Source organism: Triturus cristatus, chromosome 2_1 (assembly GCF_964204655.1).
Source record: "Triturus cristatus chromosome 2_1, aTriCri1.1, whole genome shotgun sequence".
NCBI classification, from domain to species: domain Eukaryota; kingdom Metazoa; phylum Chordata; class Amphibia; order Caudata; family Salamandridae; genus Triturus; species Triturus cristatus.
In genome coordinates, this window is record NC_140581.1 from 169,199,612 (window position 1) to 169,216,286 (window position 16,675).

Sequence of the window (16,675 nt, forward strand, 5' to 3'; positions counted from 1 at the left end):
TAATATATATACTTACTTAATAATGTTTTTATAATTATTGTAATTAATTATAAATTATTTAAAAATATAAAAAATTGCAAACACATTACACACATAAAACAATAACATAAATAAAAATTAAATAATTATGTATAACAAATTTACAAAATTACATTTAATTTAAAGATTGTTAAAATTAATTATATACTACATTAGCTAAAATAATAAAAATAAATATTAAATTGCAGAGACAATAAAACTACTACTTGTCAAGAATTCCTGTCATGCGAGGGGAGGAAAACGGTAACCAGCGAAAACGGACTACATCTCCCAGGATGCTTAGCGGTTGAGAGGTTATGTAAACAGGAGAGCTGTTACATAACTCAAGGAAAACACGCCCTATAAAGGGAGGAACCGGGAGGTCCAACGCTGTCGGATATTGTGTTTACACCGACGTACCTGCTTAGTGAAGAGCAGTGTTCCGGAGTGGTGCTCCAGTAAGGCAAGAACGGAGGTAGGTCGAGTCGTTACTCCCTGGGCCGTGTCTTGCCCCATCGTCACCTGTGAAGGACCCGGAAGCTCTACCGGATAACCATTGAGCTTCGCTTTTTGACTCGGCTGAGTCAAAGCGCAGTGGCGCTTTTGCTGGTTGGAGTCGTAACTCCCAGCCCGACCAGAGATACAGGGACTGCCAGCTGTAACGCACACCAGGAGGTGTTTGCCGCGTTACAGACTCGGAAGTCCACAGGATCGATCGAGCGGCTGCTCTCGGTTCAGTCTTCTTTGCTTGTGATTGGGGTATCGGTGACGCATCACCAGGAGGTGACTCCGCGTCCCGGTGCAGTCTGAGGAAGAGGTTGAGCGGCTGCTCCCTTCAGGTAGAGACCCCGGCTGGGTGTTTCCCTGACTCCTCGATTCTCCCCAACACTCTTCGTGCCCCTCACAGCCTACCGATTGGCGTAGTCGGCCATTTCATTTCTGCCCTCTGTTGGCATACGCCGGGATCGGCGTATATGCAGAGGACGGTTAGGACCATCCGTGCTGTGGGCTGGTAACGTACTTAGCCTGGAGGATTCCAGTGACTATAACCTTTGTTTATTCCTTGTATTGTTTTTGCCTTCATTAAAATAACTAAACCTTCACAAGTGGTTGCGTTCTCATTATCGTGTCTGTTAAACGATCCTGAGACGTTCAGGGCGTTACAAAATATCCGACCGTAATAACACTAACTGTCTCCCGGTCGATAACAGACATGGCAACACTTGATGATGTGTTGGCTGCTTTAGCGACCGTGCAAATTGAATTGGCTGCCTCCAGGCAAGAAACAGCCGATGTAAAAGCCAGACTGGATGCTATCCAATTGGACCCGCTCACGCCCAGCACCTCCCTCACGAACCAGACCCCTGCGGTAGTAGTGGAAATGCCGGTAGCCGTCCCCTTGGCAACACCAGAGAGGTACAGTGGGGATCCTAACACAGTGCAGGTATTCCTCACACAAGTGGCGCTACATTTATCGTACAAACCAAGGGCGTTCCCCACGAGTCAGGCTCGTGTGGCTTTCCTTATATCCTATTTGGCTGGAAACGCGGCACAATGGGCCGTACCTCTGGTGAGCAGGGACGACCCCATCTTATGTGATTGGGGTGCTTTTCGCGAGGAATTCCTGAAAGTCTTCGACAGAAGGGCTGACTCGTACACGGCGGACCGTGAAATGCTTGAGTTGAGACAGGGATCCAACGACCTGGTGCAGTATCTCAACGCGTTCCGAAGGCTGGTTGCGGAAACCAAGTGGCCTGTTGCTAAACAGACGGCGCTCTTCCATCACGGGCTGTGCGATGAGCTCAAGGACGCCGTGGCTCATATTGACCCACAACCCAAGACATGTGAGGGCCTTATCAACCTGGTATTACGGCTGGAACATAGGCTAAGTGAAAGAAAGGGGGATCATGGGAGAAAAGGACACTCCCTTTCATCCTATGTGACAGTGGGAAGTCCTGAAACTTCCACCGCATCCAAGGGAGAACCCATGGACATCGGCGCAATACAGCGAGCCTCACAGCCACGGAGAAAGAGTCACGCCGTAAACAAGGATTGTGCCTATATTGTGGCAAAAAAGGCCACTACGTACGTGAATGCCCTGCCAAACCGAAGACGTCACGTTATCAGGCCAACCGGTCGGTAACAGCCGTGGTGGACGTACCGGCGGAAAACTAGAGGACTCCCAGACCAAAGAAGGGGCATCTCGGAGTCGCTCATCCATCCCTTCACTTTCCAACTCGGTCACTAAGGGACAACGACACCTGTTTCTCACGGTGCACGTGGGAGTGCATGACCAGTGGATACCCGTTGTGGCCATGGTGGATTCAGGGGCCACTGGCATGTTTATGGACCACAACGAGGCATGCAGGCTAGGGCTAGTGCTTCTTCCCAAAGCTGTACCCGAAGACGTCTATGCTGTAGAAGGAAGGCGATTGGTGACGGGGCCCATCGGGCAGCACACGGGGGTCCTTCCGATGAGATGTGGGAGGAACCATTTGGAACAAATCGATTTTAACATCATCCGAGCGCCCCAATATGGCGTCATATTGGGATTGCCGTGGCTACAGAAACACAACCCCTCTGTGGATTGGCCAACACATCGCATCGAACTGACGTCACCGTATTGCATCCTGCATTGTGGAATAAGAACGGAATCCCTTGACGCAGATGAGAGCGGGAGTCAGACGGTGGCTACAGCGGCAGAAAAAGATGTGGCTCTCCCCCAGGCTTATCACAGTTTTGAGGATGTATTTGATGAGGTGAAGGCGGAAGTGCTACCACCACATAGACAGTTTGACTGCCAGATCGACCTTGTGCCAGGGGCCAGCGTTCCCAGCGGCAGGCTGTATGCCCTGACGGAGCCTGAAAACGTGCATCTCCGGGGGTACCTGGATAAACTCCTCAAGCTAGGATTCATCCGCCCGTCCAAGTCTCCGGCCGCCTCGCCACTCTTCTTCATCACGAAGGCTAATGGGTAGCTGAGAGCCTGTGTGGACTTTAGGGCATTGAATGCGATAACCGTAAAGAATCGGTACCCCTTGCCTCTCATCAGTGTACTTCTGGAACAGGTCAAGAAAGCTCGTATCTACACCAAGTTGGATTTGAAAGGGGCATACCATCTGGTGCGCATGAGGGACGGAGACGAGTGGAAGACCGCCTTTAAGGCCAGGTTCGGCCTTTTTGAGTACCTCGTCATGCCGTTCGGTCTGTGCAACGCCCCGGCAGCCTTTCAGTACTTTTTGAATGAGGTATTCAGAGAGGAGTTGGATATCTACGTGGTCGTATATATCGACGATATCCTCATCTATTCGTCCAGTGTGGAGGAGCACGTACACCACGTCAAAGCTGTGCTCCAAAAGCTGAGGGAAAACATGCTGTTTTGTAAACTCAGCAAGTGTGACTTCCATGTCACATCCGTGGAATTCCTCGGAGTGATGCTGAGTCCAGAGGGACAGGAGATGGCAGAACGAAAGATCAAGGCAGTGAAAGAATGGCCGGTGCCCCAAAGCGTGAAGGACGTCCAAAGTTTCATTGGCTTCGCCAACTTTTACAGGAGGTTTATAGATGGATTTTCAGGATTGGTGGCCCCAATCACACAGCTACTGAGGAAGTCCAAGGAGTTTGTCTGGTCCCCTGAAGCGAACAAAGCCTTTGAGGCCCTGAAAAGCGCCTTTGGTAAGGCGCCGGTGTTGGCTCACCCCGATCCGGATCTCCCCTACGTGGTGGAAGCGGACGCATCGGATGTGGCGCTGGGGGCTATCTTGTCCCAACGCAACCACGACACAGGGGTGCTTCATCCCGTTGCGTACATGTCCCGCAAACTCAACGACGCCGAACGCAACTACCATATTGCGGAGAAGGAGCTTCTCGCAATCAAGGACGCCTTCACCGAATGGAGGCATTGGTTGATGGGGGCAAGACATGTGGTATCGGTGTACACGGACCATCGGAACCTACAGTTCATGACGGCCACAAGACACCTTTCTCCCAGACAGCTGCGGTGGATGATCTTCTTTGCGGGGTTCAACTTCCGCATCACATATCGGCCGGGGACGGAAAACCGGAAGGCGGACGCCCTGTCCCGTCAATCTGCAGTTAAGGAACCATTGCCTGCGACCGAGCATTCCATCATTTCCCCGAGGATGGTGTTGGGGGTTATCCATCCCAAGTACATGGGCCCCTATCGAATTACCAAGTGTATGGGTCCCGTGAACGTGAAGGTGTGCTTGCCCCAGTCATTGCGGATACACCCTGTCTTTCATGTATCATTGCTCAAACCAGCACCCTCCAAGCCGTCTGGGACACCTAGGCCGGTATGCGTGGAGTCGGAGGTGGAGTATGAAGTGTCGGGCATACGGGCGTCCAAATGGCGCAGGGGGAAGCTGTGGTACCTGGTTGCGTGGAAAGGCTATGGCCCGGAGGAGCAGTCATGGGAACCGGCTGAATGGGTTCATGCTCCGCGCTTGGTCTCCTTGTTCCATCGGCGTTTTCCTGCCAGCGCTGGACCCGTGGGGAGCCGCTGAGAGGGAGGATGTACTGTCAAGAATTCCTGTCATGCGAGGGGAGGAAAACGGTAACCAGCGAAAACGGACTACATCTCCCAGGATGCTTAGCGGTTGAGAGGTTATGTAAACAGGAGAGCTGTTACATAACTCAAGGAAAACACGCCCTTATGTAAACAGGAGAGCTGTTACATAACTCAAGGAAAACACGCCCTATAAAGGGAGGAACCGGGAGGTCCAACGCTGTCGGATATTGTGTTTACACCGACGTACCTGCTTAGTGAAGAGCAGTGTTCCGGAGTGGTGCTCCAGTAAGGCAAGAACGGAGGTAGGTCGAGTCGTTACTCCCTGGGCCGTGTCTTGCCCCATCGTCACCTGTGAAGGACCCGGAAGCTCTACCGGATAACCATTGAGCTTCGCTTTTTGACTCGGCTGAGTCAAAGCGCAGTGGCGCTTTTGCTGGTTGGAGTCGTAACTCCCAGCCCGACCAGAGATACAGGGACTACCAGCTGTAACGCACACCAGGAGGTGTTTGCCGCGTTACAGACTCGGAAGTCCACAGGATCGATCGAGCGGCTGCTCTCGGTTCAGTCTTCTTTGCTTGTGATTGGGGTATCGGTGACGCATCACCAGGAGGTGACTCCGCGTCCCGGTGCAGTCTGAGGAAGAGGTTGAGCGGCTGCTCCCTTCAGGTAGAGACCCCGGCTGGGTGTTTCCCTGACTCCTCGATTCTCCCCAACACTCTTCGTGCCCCTCACAGCCTACCGATTGGCGTTGTCGGCCATTTCATTTCTGCCCTCTGTTGGCATACGCCGGGATCGGCGTATATGCAGAGGACGGTTAGGACCATCCGTGCTGTGGGCTGGTAACGTACTTAGCCTGGAGGATTCCAGTGACTATAACCTTTGTTTATTCCTTGTATTGTTTTTGCCTTCATTAAAATAACTAAACCTTCACAAGTGGTTGCGTTCTCATTATCGTGTCTGTTAAACGATCCTGAGACGTTCAGGGCGTTACAAAATATCCGACCGTAATAACACTAACTGTCTCCCGGTCGATAACAGACATGGCAACACTTGATGATGTGTTGGCTGCTTTAGCGACCGTGCAAATTGAATAGGCTGCCTCCAGGCAAGAAACAGCCGATGTAAAAGCCAGACTGGATGCTATCCAATTGGACCCGCTCACGCCCAGCACCTCCCTCACGAACCAGACCCCTGCGGTAGTAGTGGAAATGCCGGTAGCCGTCCCCTTGGCAACACCAGAGAGGTACAGTGGGGATCCTAACACAGTGCAGGTATTCCTCACACAAGTGGCGCTACATTTATCGTGCAAACCAAGGGCGTTCCCCACGAGTCAGGCTTGTGTGGCTTTCCTTATATCCTATTTGGCTGGAAACGCGGCACAATGGGCCCTACCTCTGGTGAGCAGGGACGACCCCATCTTATGTGATTGGGGTGCTTTTCGCGAGGAATTCCTGAAAGTCTTCGACAGAAGGGCTGACTCGTACACGGCGGACCGTGAAATGCTCGAGTTGAGACAGGGATCCAACGACCTGGTGCAGTATCTCAACGCGTTCCGAAGGCTGGTTGCGGAAACCAAGTGGCCTGTTGCTAAACAGACGGCGCTCTTCCATCACGGGCTGTGCGATGAGCTCAAGGACGCCGTGGCTCATATTGACCCACAACCCAAGACATGTGAGGGCCTTATCAACCTGGTATTACGGCTGGAACATAGGCTAAGTGAAAGAAAGGGGGATCATGGGAGAAAAGGAAACTCCCTTCCATCCTATGTGACAGTGGGAAGTCCTGAAACTTCCACCGCATCCAAGGGAGAACCCATGGACATCGGCGCAATACGAGCGAGCCTCACAGCCACGGAGAAAGAGTCACGCCGTAAACAAGGATTGTGCCTATATTGTGGCAAAAAAGGCCACTACGTACGTGAATGCCCTGCCAAACCGAAGACCTCACGTTATCGGGCCAACCGGTCGGTAACAGCCGTGGTGGACGTACCGGCGGAAAACTAGAGGACTCCCAGACCAAAGAAGGGGCATCTCGGAGTCGCTCATCCATCCCTTCACTTTCCAACTCGGTCACTAAGGGACAACGACACCTGTTTCTCACGGTGCACGTGGAAGTGCATGACCAGTGGATACCCGTTGTGGCCATGGTGGATTCAGGGGCCACTGGCATGTTTATGGACCACAACGAGGCATGCAGGCTAGGGCTAGTGCTTCTTCCCAAAGCTGTACCCGAAGACGTCTATGCTGTAGACGGAAGGCGATTGGTGACGGGGCCCATCGGGCAGCACACGGGGGTCCTTCCGATGAGATGTGGGAGGAACCATTTGGAACAAATCGATTTTAACATCATCCGAGCGCCCCAATATGGCGTCATATTGGGATTGCCGTGGCTACAGAAACACAACCCCTCTGTGGATTGGCCAACACATCGCATCGAACTGACGTCACCGTATTGCATCCTGCATTGTGGAATAAGAACGGAATCCCTTGACGCAGATGAGAGCGGGAGTCAGACGGTGGCTACAGCGGCAGAAAAAGATGTGGCTCTCCCCCAGGCTTATCACAGTTTTGAGGATGTATTTGATGAGGTGAAGGCGGAAGTGCTACCACCACATAGACAGTTTGACTGCCAGATCGACCTTGTGCCAGGGGCCAGCGTTCCCAGCGGCAGGCTGTATGCCCTGACGGAGCCTGAAAACGTGCATCTCCGGGGGTACCTGGATAAACTCCTCAAGCTAGGATTCATCCGCCCGTCCAAGTCTCCGGCCGCCTCGCCACTCTTCTTCATCCCGAAGGCTAATGGGGAGCTGAGAGCCTGTGTGGACTTTAGGGCATTGAATGCGATAACCGTAAAGAATCGGTACCCCTTGCCTCTCATCAGTGTACTTCTGGAACAGGTCAAGAAAGCTCGTATCTACACCAAGTTGGATTTGAAAGGGGCATACCATCTGGTGCGCATGAGGGACGGAGACGAGTGGAAGACCGCCTTTAAGACCAAGTTCGTCCTTTTTGAGTACCTCGTCATGCCGTTCGGTCTGTGCAACGCCCCGGCAGCCTTTCAGTACTTTTTGAATGAGGTATTCAGAGAGGAGTTGGATATCTACGTGGTCGTATATATCGACGATATCCTCATCTATTCGTCCAGTGTGGAGGAGCACGTACACCACGTCAAAGCTGTGCTCCAAAAGCTGAGGGAAAACATGCTGTTTTGTAAACTCAGCAAGTGTGACTTCCACGTCACATCCGTGGAATTCCTCGGAGTGATGCTGAGTCCAGAGGGACAGGAGATGGCAGAACGAAAGATCAAGGCAGTGAAAGAATGGCCGGTGCCCCAAAGCGTGAAGGACGTCCAAAGTTTCATTGGCTTCGCCAACTTTTACAGGCGGTTTATAGATGGATTTTCAGGATTGGTGGCCCCAATCACACAGCTACTGAGGAAGTCCAAGGAGTTTGTCTGGTCCCCTGAAGCGAACAAAGCCTTTGAGGCCCTGAAAAGCGCCTTTGGTAAGGCGCCGGTGTTGGCTCACCCCGATCCGGATCTCCCCTACGTGGTGGAAGCGGACGCATCGGATGTGGCGCTGGGGGCTATCTTGTCCCAACGCAACCACGACACAGGGGTGCTTCATCCCGTTGCGTACATGTCCCGCAAACTCAACGACGCCGAACGCAACTACCATATTGCGGAGAAGGAGCTTCTCGCAATCAAGGACGCCTTCACCGAATGGAGGCATTGGTTGATGGGGGCAAGACATGTGGTATCGGTGTACACGGACCATCGGAACCTACAGTTCATGACGGCCACAAGACACCTTTCTCCCAGACAGCTGCGGTGGATGATCTTCTTTGCGGGGTTCAACTTCCGCATCACATATCGGCCGGGGACGGAAAACCGGAAGGCGGACGCCCTGTCCCGTCAATCTGCAGTTAAGGAACCATTGCCTGCGACCGAGCATTCCATCATTTCCCCGAGGATGGTGTTGGGGGTTATCCATCCCAAGTACATGGGCCCCTATCGAATTACCAAGTGTATGGGTCCCGTGAACGTGAAGGTGTGCTTGCCCCAGTCATTGCGGATACACCCTGTCTTTCATGTATCATTGCTCAAACCAGCACCCTCCAAGCCGTCTGGGACACCTAGGCCGGTATGCGTGGAGTCGGAGGTGGAGTATGAAGTGTCGGGCATACGGGCGTCCAAATGGCGCAGGGGGAAGCTGTGGTACCTGGTTGCGTGGAAAGGCTATGGCCCGGAGGAGCAGTCATGGGAACCGGCTGAATGGGTTCATGCTCCGCGCTTGGTCTCCTTGTTCCATCGGCGTTTTCCTGCCAGCGCTGGACCCGTGGGGAGCCGCTGAGAGGGAGGATGTACTGTCAAGAATTCCTGTCATGCGAGGGGAGGAAAACGGTAACCAGCGAAAACGGACTACATCTCCCAGGATGCTTAGCGGTTGAGAGGTTATGTAAACAGGAGAGCTGTTACATAACTCAAGGAAAACACGCCCTTATGTAAACAGGAGAGCTGTTACATAACTCAAGGAAAACACGCCCTATAAAGGGAGGAACCGGGAGGTCCAACGCTGTCGGATATTGTGTTTACACCGACGTACCTGCTTAGTGAAGAGCAGTGTTCCGGAGTGGTGCTCCAGTAAGGCAAGAACGGAGGTAGGTCGAGTCGTTACTCCCTGGGCCGTGTCTTGCCCCATCGTCACCTGTGAAGGACCCGGAAGCTCTACCGGATAACCATTGAGCTTCGCTTTTTGACTCGGCTGAGTCAAAGCGCAGTGGCGCTTTTGCTGGTTGGAGTCGTAACTCCCAGCCCGACCAGAGATACAGGGACTGCCAGCTGTAACGCACACCAGGAGGTGTTTGCCGCGTTACAGACTCGGAAGTCCACAGGATCGATCGAGCGGCTGCTCTCGGTTCAGTCTTCTTTGCTTGTGATTGGGGTATCGGTGACGCATCACCAGGAGGTGACTCCGCGTCCCGGTGCAGTCTGAGGAAGAGGTTGAGCGGCTGCTCCCTTCAGGTAGAGACCCCGGCTGGGTGTTTCCCTGACTCCTCGATTCTCCCCAACACTCTTCGTGCCCCTCACAGCCTACCGATTGGCGTTGTCGGCCATTTCATTTCTGCCCTCTGTTGGCATACGCCGGGATCGGCGTATATGCAGAGGACGGTTAGGACCATCCGTGCTGTGGGCTGGTAACGTACTTAGCCTGGAGGATTCCAGTGACTATAACCTTTGTTTATTCCTTGTATTGTTTTTGCCTTCATTAAAATAACTAAACCTTCACAAGTGGTTGCGTTCTCATTATCGTGTCTGTTAAACGATCCTGAGACGTTCAGGGCGTTACAAAATATCCGACCGTAATAACACTAACTGTCTCCCGGTCGATAACAGACATGGCAACACTTGATGATGTGTTGGCTGCTTTAGCGACCGTGCAAATTGAATTGGCTGCCTCCAGGCAAGAAACAGCCGATGTAAAAGCCAGACTGGATGCTATCCAATTGGACCCGCTCACGCCCAGCACCTCCCTCACGAACCAGACCCCTGCGGTAGTAGTGGAAATGCCGGTAGCCGTCCCCTTGGCAACACCAGAGAGGTACAGTGGGGATCCTAACACAGTGCAGGTATTCCTCACACAAGTGGCGCTACATTTATCGTGCAAACCAAGGGCGTTCCCCACGAGTCAGGCTTGTGTGGCTTTCCTTATATCCTATTTGGCTGGAAACGCGGCACAATGGGCCGTACCTCTGGTGAGCAGGGACGACCCCATCTTATGTGATTGGGGTGCTTTTCGCGAGGAATTCCTGAAAGTCTTCGACAGAAGGGCTGACTCGTACACGGCGGACCGTGAAATGCTTGAGTTGAGACAGGGATCCAACGACCTGGTGCAGTATCTCAACGCGTTCCGAAGGCTGGTTGCGGAAACCAAGTGGCCTGTTGCTAAACAGACGGCGCTCTTCCATCACGGGCTGTGCGATGAGCTCAAGGACGCCGTGGCTCATATTGACCCACAACCCAAGACATGTGAGGGCCTTATCAACCTGGTATTACGGCTGGAACATAGGCTAAGTGAAAGAAAGGGGGATCATGGGAGAAAAGGAAACTCCCTTCCATCCTATGTGACAGTGGGAAGTCCTGAAACTTCCACCGCATCCAAGGGAGAACCCATGGACATCGGCGCAATACGAGCGAGCCTCACAGCCACGGAGAAAGAGTCACGCCGTAAACAAGGATTGTGCCTATATTGTGGCAAAAAAGGCCACTACGTACGTGAATGCCCTGCCAAACCGAAGACCTCACGTTATCGGGCCAACCGGTCGGTAACAGCCGTGGTGGACGTACCGGCGGAAAACTAGAGGACTCCCAGACCAAAGAAGGGGCATCTCGGAGTCGCTCATCCATCCCTTCACTTTCCAACTCGGTCACTAAGGGACAACGACACCTGTTTCTCACGGTGCACGTGGGAGTGCATGACCAGTGGATACCCGTTGTGGCCATGGTGGATTCAGGGGCCACTGGCATGTTTATGGACCACAACGAGGCATGCAGGCTAGGGCTAGTGCTTCTTCCCAAAGCTGTACCCGAAGACGTCTATGCTGTAGACGGAAGGCGATTGGTGACGGGGCCCATCGGGCAGCACACGGGGGTCCTTCCGATGAGATGTGGGAGGAACCATTTGGAACAAATCGATTTTAACATCATCCGAGCGCCCCAATATGGCGTCATATTGGGATTGCCGTGGCTACAGAAACACAACCCCTCTGTGGATTGGCCAACACATCGCATCGAACTGACGTCACCGTATTGCATCCTGCATTGTGGAATAAGAACGGAATCCCTTGACGCAGATGAGAGCGGGAGTCAGACGGTGGCTACAGCGGCAGAAAAAGATGTGGCTCTCCCCCAGGCTTATCACAGTTTTGAGGATGTATTTGATGAGGTGAAGGCGGAAGTGCTACCACCACATAGACAGTTTGACTGCCAGATCGACCTTGTGCCAGGGGCCAGCGTTCCCAGCGGCAGGCTGTATGCCCTGACGGAGTCTGAAAACGTGCATCTCCGGGGGTACCTGGATAAACTCCTCAAGCTAGGATTCATCCGCCCGTCCAAGTCTCCGGCCGCCTCGCCACTCTTCTTCATCCCGAAGGCTAATGGGGAGCTGAGAGCCTGTGTGGACTTTAGGGCATTGAATGCGATAACCGTAAAGAATCGGTACCCCTTGCCTCTCATCAGTGTACTTCTGGAACAGGTCAAGAAAGCTCGTATCTACACCAAGTTGGATTTGAAAGGGGCATACCATCTGGTGCGCATGAGGGACGGAGACGAGTGGAAGACCGCCTTTAAGACCAAGTTCGGCCTTTTTGAGTACCTCGTCATGCCGTTCGGTCTGTGCAACGCCCCGGCAGCCTTTCAGTACTTTTTGAATGAGGTATTCAGAGAGGAGTTGGATATCTACGTGGTCGTATATATCGACGATATCCTCATCTATTCGTCCAGTGTGGAGGAGCACGTACACCACGTCAAAGCTGTGCTCCAAAAGCTGAGGGAAAACATGCTGTTTTGTAAACTCAGCAAGTGTGACTTCCACGTCACATCCGTGGAATTCCTCGGAGTGATGCTGAGTCCAGAGGGACAGGAGATGGCAGAACGAAAGATCAAGGCAGTGAAAGAATGGCCGGTGCCCCAAAGCGTGAAGGACGTCCAAAGTTTCATTGGCTTCGCCAACTTTTACAGGCGGTTTATAGATGGATTTTCAGGATTGGTGGCCCCAATCACACAGCTACTGAGGAAGTCCAAGGAGTTTGTCTGGTCCCCTGAAGCGAACAAAGCCTTTGAGGCCCTGAAAAGCGCCTTTGGTAAGGCGCCGGTGTTGGCTCACCCCGATCCGGATCTCCCCTACGTGGTGGAAGCGGACGCATCGGATGTGGCGCTGGGGGCTATCTTGTCCCAACGCAACCACGACACAGGGGTGCTTCATCCCGTTGCGTACATGTCCCGCAAACTCAACGACGCCGAACGCAACTACCATATTGCGGAGAAGGAGCTTCTCGCAATCAAGGACGCCTTCACCGAATGGAGGCATTGGTTGATGGGGGCAAGACATGTGGTATCGGTGTACACGGACCATCGGAACCTACAGTTCATGACGGCCACAAGACACCTTTCTCCCAGACAGCTGCGGTGGATGATCTTCTTTGCGGGGTTCAACTTCCGCATCACATATCGGCCGGGGACGGAAAACCGGAAGGCGGACGCCCTGTCCCGTCAATCTGCAGTTAAGGAACCATTGCCTGCGACCGAGCATTCCATCATTTCCCCGAGGATGGTGTTGGGGGTTATCCATCCCAAGTACATGGGCCCCTATCGAATTACCAAGTGTATGGGTCCCGTGAACGTGAAGGTGTGCTTGCCCCAGTCATTGCGGATACACCCTGTCTTTCATGTATCATTGCTCAAACCAGCACCCTCCAAGCCGTCTGGGACACCTAGGCCGGTATGCGTGGAGTCGGAGGTGGAGTATGAAGTGTCGGGCATACGGGCGTCCAAATGGCGCAGGGGGAAGCTGTGGTACCTGGTTGCGTGGAAAGGCTATGGCCCGGAGGAGCAGTCATGGGAACCGGCTGAAGGGGTTCATGCTCCGCGCTTGGTCTCCTTGTTCCATCGGCGTTTTCCTGCCAGCGCTGGACCCGTGGGGAGCCGCTGAGAGGGAGGATGTACTGTCAAGAATTCCTGTCATGCGAGGGGAGGAAAACGGTAACCAGCGAAAACGGACTACATCTCCCAGGATGCTTAGCGGTTGAGAGGTTATGTAAACAGGAGAGCTGTTACATAACTCAAGGAAAACACGCCCTTATGTAAACAGGAGAGCTGTTACATAACTCAAGGAAAACACGCCCTATAAAGGGAGGAACCGGGAGGTCCAACGCTGTCGGATATTGTGTTTACACCGACGTACCTGCTTAGTGAAGAGCAGTGTTCCGGAGTGGTGCTCCAGTAAGGCAAGAACGGAGGTAGGTCGAGTCGTTACTCCCTGGGCTGTGTCTTGCCCCATCGTCACCTGTGAAGGACCCGGAAGCTCTACCGGATAACCATTGAGCTTCGCTTTTTGACTCGGCTGAGTCAAAGCGCAGTGGCGCTTTTGCTGGTTGGAGTCGTAACTCCCAGCCCGACCAGAGATACAGGGACTGCCAGCTGTAACGCACACCAGGAGGTGTTTGCCGCGTTACAGACTCGGAAGTCCACAGGATCGATCGAGCGGCTGCTCTCGGTTCAGTCTTCTTTGCTTGTGATTGGGGTATCGGTGACGCATCACCAGGAGGTGACTCCGCGTCCCGGTGCAGTCTGAGGAAGAGGTTGAGCGGCTGCTCCCTTCAGGTAGAGACCCCGGCTGGGTGTTTCCCTGACTCCTCGATTCTCCCCAACACTCTTCGTGCCCCTCACAGCCTACCGATTGGCGTTGTCGGCCATTTCATTTCTGCCCTCTGTTGGCATACGCCGGGATCGGCGTATATGCAGAGGACGGTTAGGACCATCCGTGCTGTGGGCTGGTAACGTACTTAGCCTGGAGGATTGCAGTGACTATAACCTTTGTTTATTCCTTGTATTGTTTTTGCCTTCATTAAAATAACTAAACCTTCACAAGTGGTTGCGTTCTCATTATCGTGTCTGTTAAACGATCCTGAGACGTTCAGGGCGTTACACTACTCCAGCTCCCAAAAAAACAACATAAAGGAAATTTTTGGAAAGCGCAGGGCTAAAAATTACTATATCCACTCCAGATAGTGTAACAGTAGGGAAAGTGTTGGATAACGTAGAGGTATAAATTACTATTCCGACTCCAGGGAGTGCAACAGTAAGGAAAGTGTTGGATAGCGTAGGGGTAAAAATGAGTACTCCAACTCCAAAGAGTGCAACAGTAGGGAAAGTGTTGGATAGCGTAGGGGTAAAAATTAAGATTCCCACTCCAGACAGTGCAACTGTAGAAAAAGTGTTGGATAGCGTAGGGGTAAAAATTACTATTCCAACTCCAGAGAGTGCAACAGTAGGGAAAGTGTTGGATAGCGTAGGGTTAAAAATTACTATTCCAACTCCAGAGAGTGCAACAGTAGGAAAAGTGTTGGATAGCATAGGGGTAAAAATTACTATTCCAAATCCAGAGAGTGCAACAGTAGGGAAAGTGTTGGATAGCGTAGGGGTAAAAATTAATACTCCAACTCCAGAGTGTGCAACAGTAGGGAAAGTGTTGGATAGCGTAGGGGTAAAAATTAAGATTCCCACTCCAAAAGGTGCAACAGTAGGGAAAGTGCTGGATAGCGTAGGGGTAAAAATTACTATTCCAAATCCAGAGAGTGCAACAGTAGGGAAATGGTTGGATAGCGTAGGGGTAACAATTACTATTCCAACTCCAGAGAGTGCAACAGTAGGGAAAGTGTTGGATAGCGTAGGGGTAAAAATTACTATTCCAACTCCAGAGAGTGCAACAGTAGGGAAAGTGTTGGATAGCGTAGGGGTAAAAATTACTACTCCAACTCCAGAGAGTGCAACAGTAGGGAAATTGTTGGATAGCGTAGGGGTAAAAATTAAAATTCCCACTCCAGACAGTGCAACAGTAGGGAAAGTGTTTGATAGCGTAGGGGTAAAAATCACTATTCCAACTCCAGAGAGTGCAACAGTAGAGAAAGTGTTGGATAGCGTAGGGGTAACAATTACTATTCCAACTCCAGAGAGTGCAACAGTATGGAAAGTGTTGGATAGCGTAGGGGTAAAAATCACTATTCCAACTCCAGAGAGTGCAACAGTAGGGAAAGTGTTGGATAGCGTAGGGGTAAAAATTACTATTCCAACTCCAGAGAGTGCAACAGTAGGGAAAGTGTTGGATAGCGTAGGGATACAAATTACTATTCCAACTCCAGAGAATGCAACAGTAGGGAAAGTGTTGGATAGCGTAGGGTTAAAAATTACTATTCCAACTCCAGAGAGTGCAACAGTAGGAAAAGTGTTGGATAGCGTAGGGATAAAAATTAGTACTCCAACTCCAAAGAGTGCAACAGTAGGGAAAGTGTTGGATAGCGTAGGACTAACAATTACTATTCCAACTCCAGAGAGTGCAACAGTAGGGAAAGTGTTGGATAGCGTAGGGGTAACAATTACTATTCCAACTCCAGAGAGTGCAACTGTAGGGAAAGTGTTGGATAGCGTAGGGGTACAAATTACTACTCCAACTCCAGAGAGTGCAACAGTAGGGAAAGTGTTGGATTGCGTAGGGGTAAAAATTACTATTCTAACTCCAGAGAGTGCAACAGTAGAGAAAGTGTTGGATAGCTTAGAAGTTAAAAATAACATACTTTTAAATAAAATAATTATTTAAAATAATTAATAAATTAAATAACTCAAAATTACTTACAAATACCAATACATATTTATTAAAAACATAACTACCAATAAATAATTAATTAGCAAAAAATTATTAATAAATACCAATAAATAATAATTAAGGAATATTAATTACAATTTAAAAATTATTGAACAATTAAATTTTGTATACCAAAAATTAATTATCAAACATTAATTACCAATTAAAAAATCTTAAACAATTACAAACTTTTTTTAACACAAAATAATAATTATTATACATTAATTACCAATTAATAATATCTTATAAATATATTATTTAGAAATATCACTAAATAATATTTAAACATATTTAATTACCAATTGATTATTAATCAACAATAAATTATTTTTCATAACCAAAAAAGTATTATTTTAAATATTTACCAATTAATAATTAATCTACAATTAATTAATTATCAATACCAACTACAAATTTAATAATTACTTAATTAGATGTCAACTACTTCCAACACTATTCCCCTATAAACGCACGAAACACTCAAATAATAAAATAATACAGTTAACATAATTATCAATTAATCAATTATTCAAAACTAATTACCAAATAATAAAAACCTAATTACCAATTAATACTTAATTAACAATAATATAATTAACAATTAATCAATTATTCAAAACTAATTACCAATTAATAAAATTAATTACCAATTAATACTTAATTAACAATAATATAATTATCAATACCAATAAATAAATATAAATATTACTTAA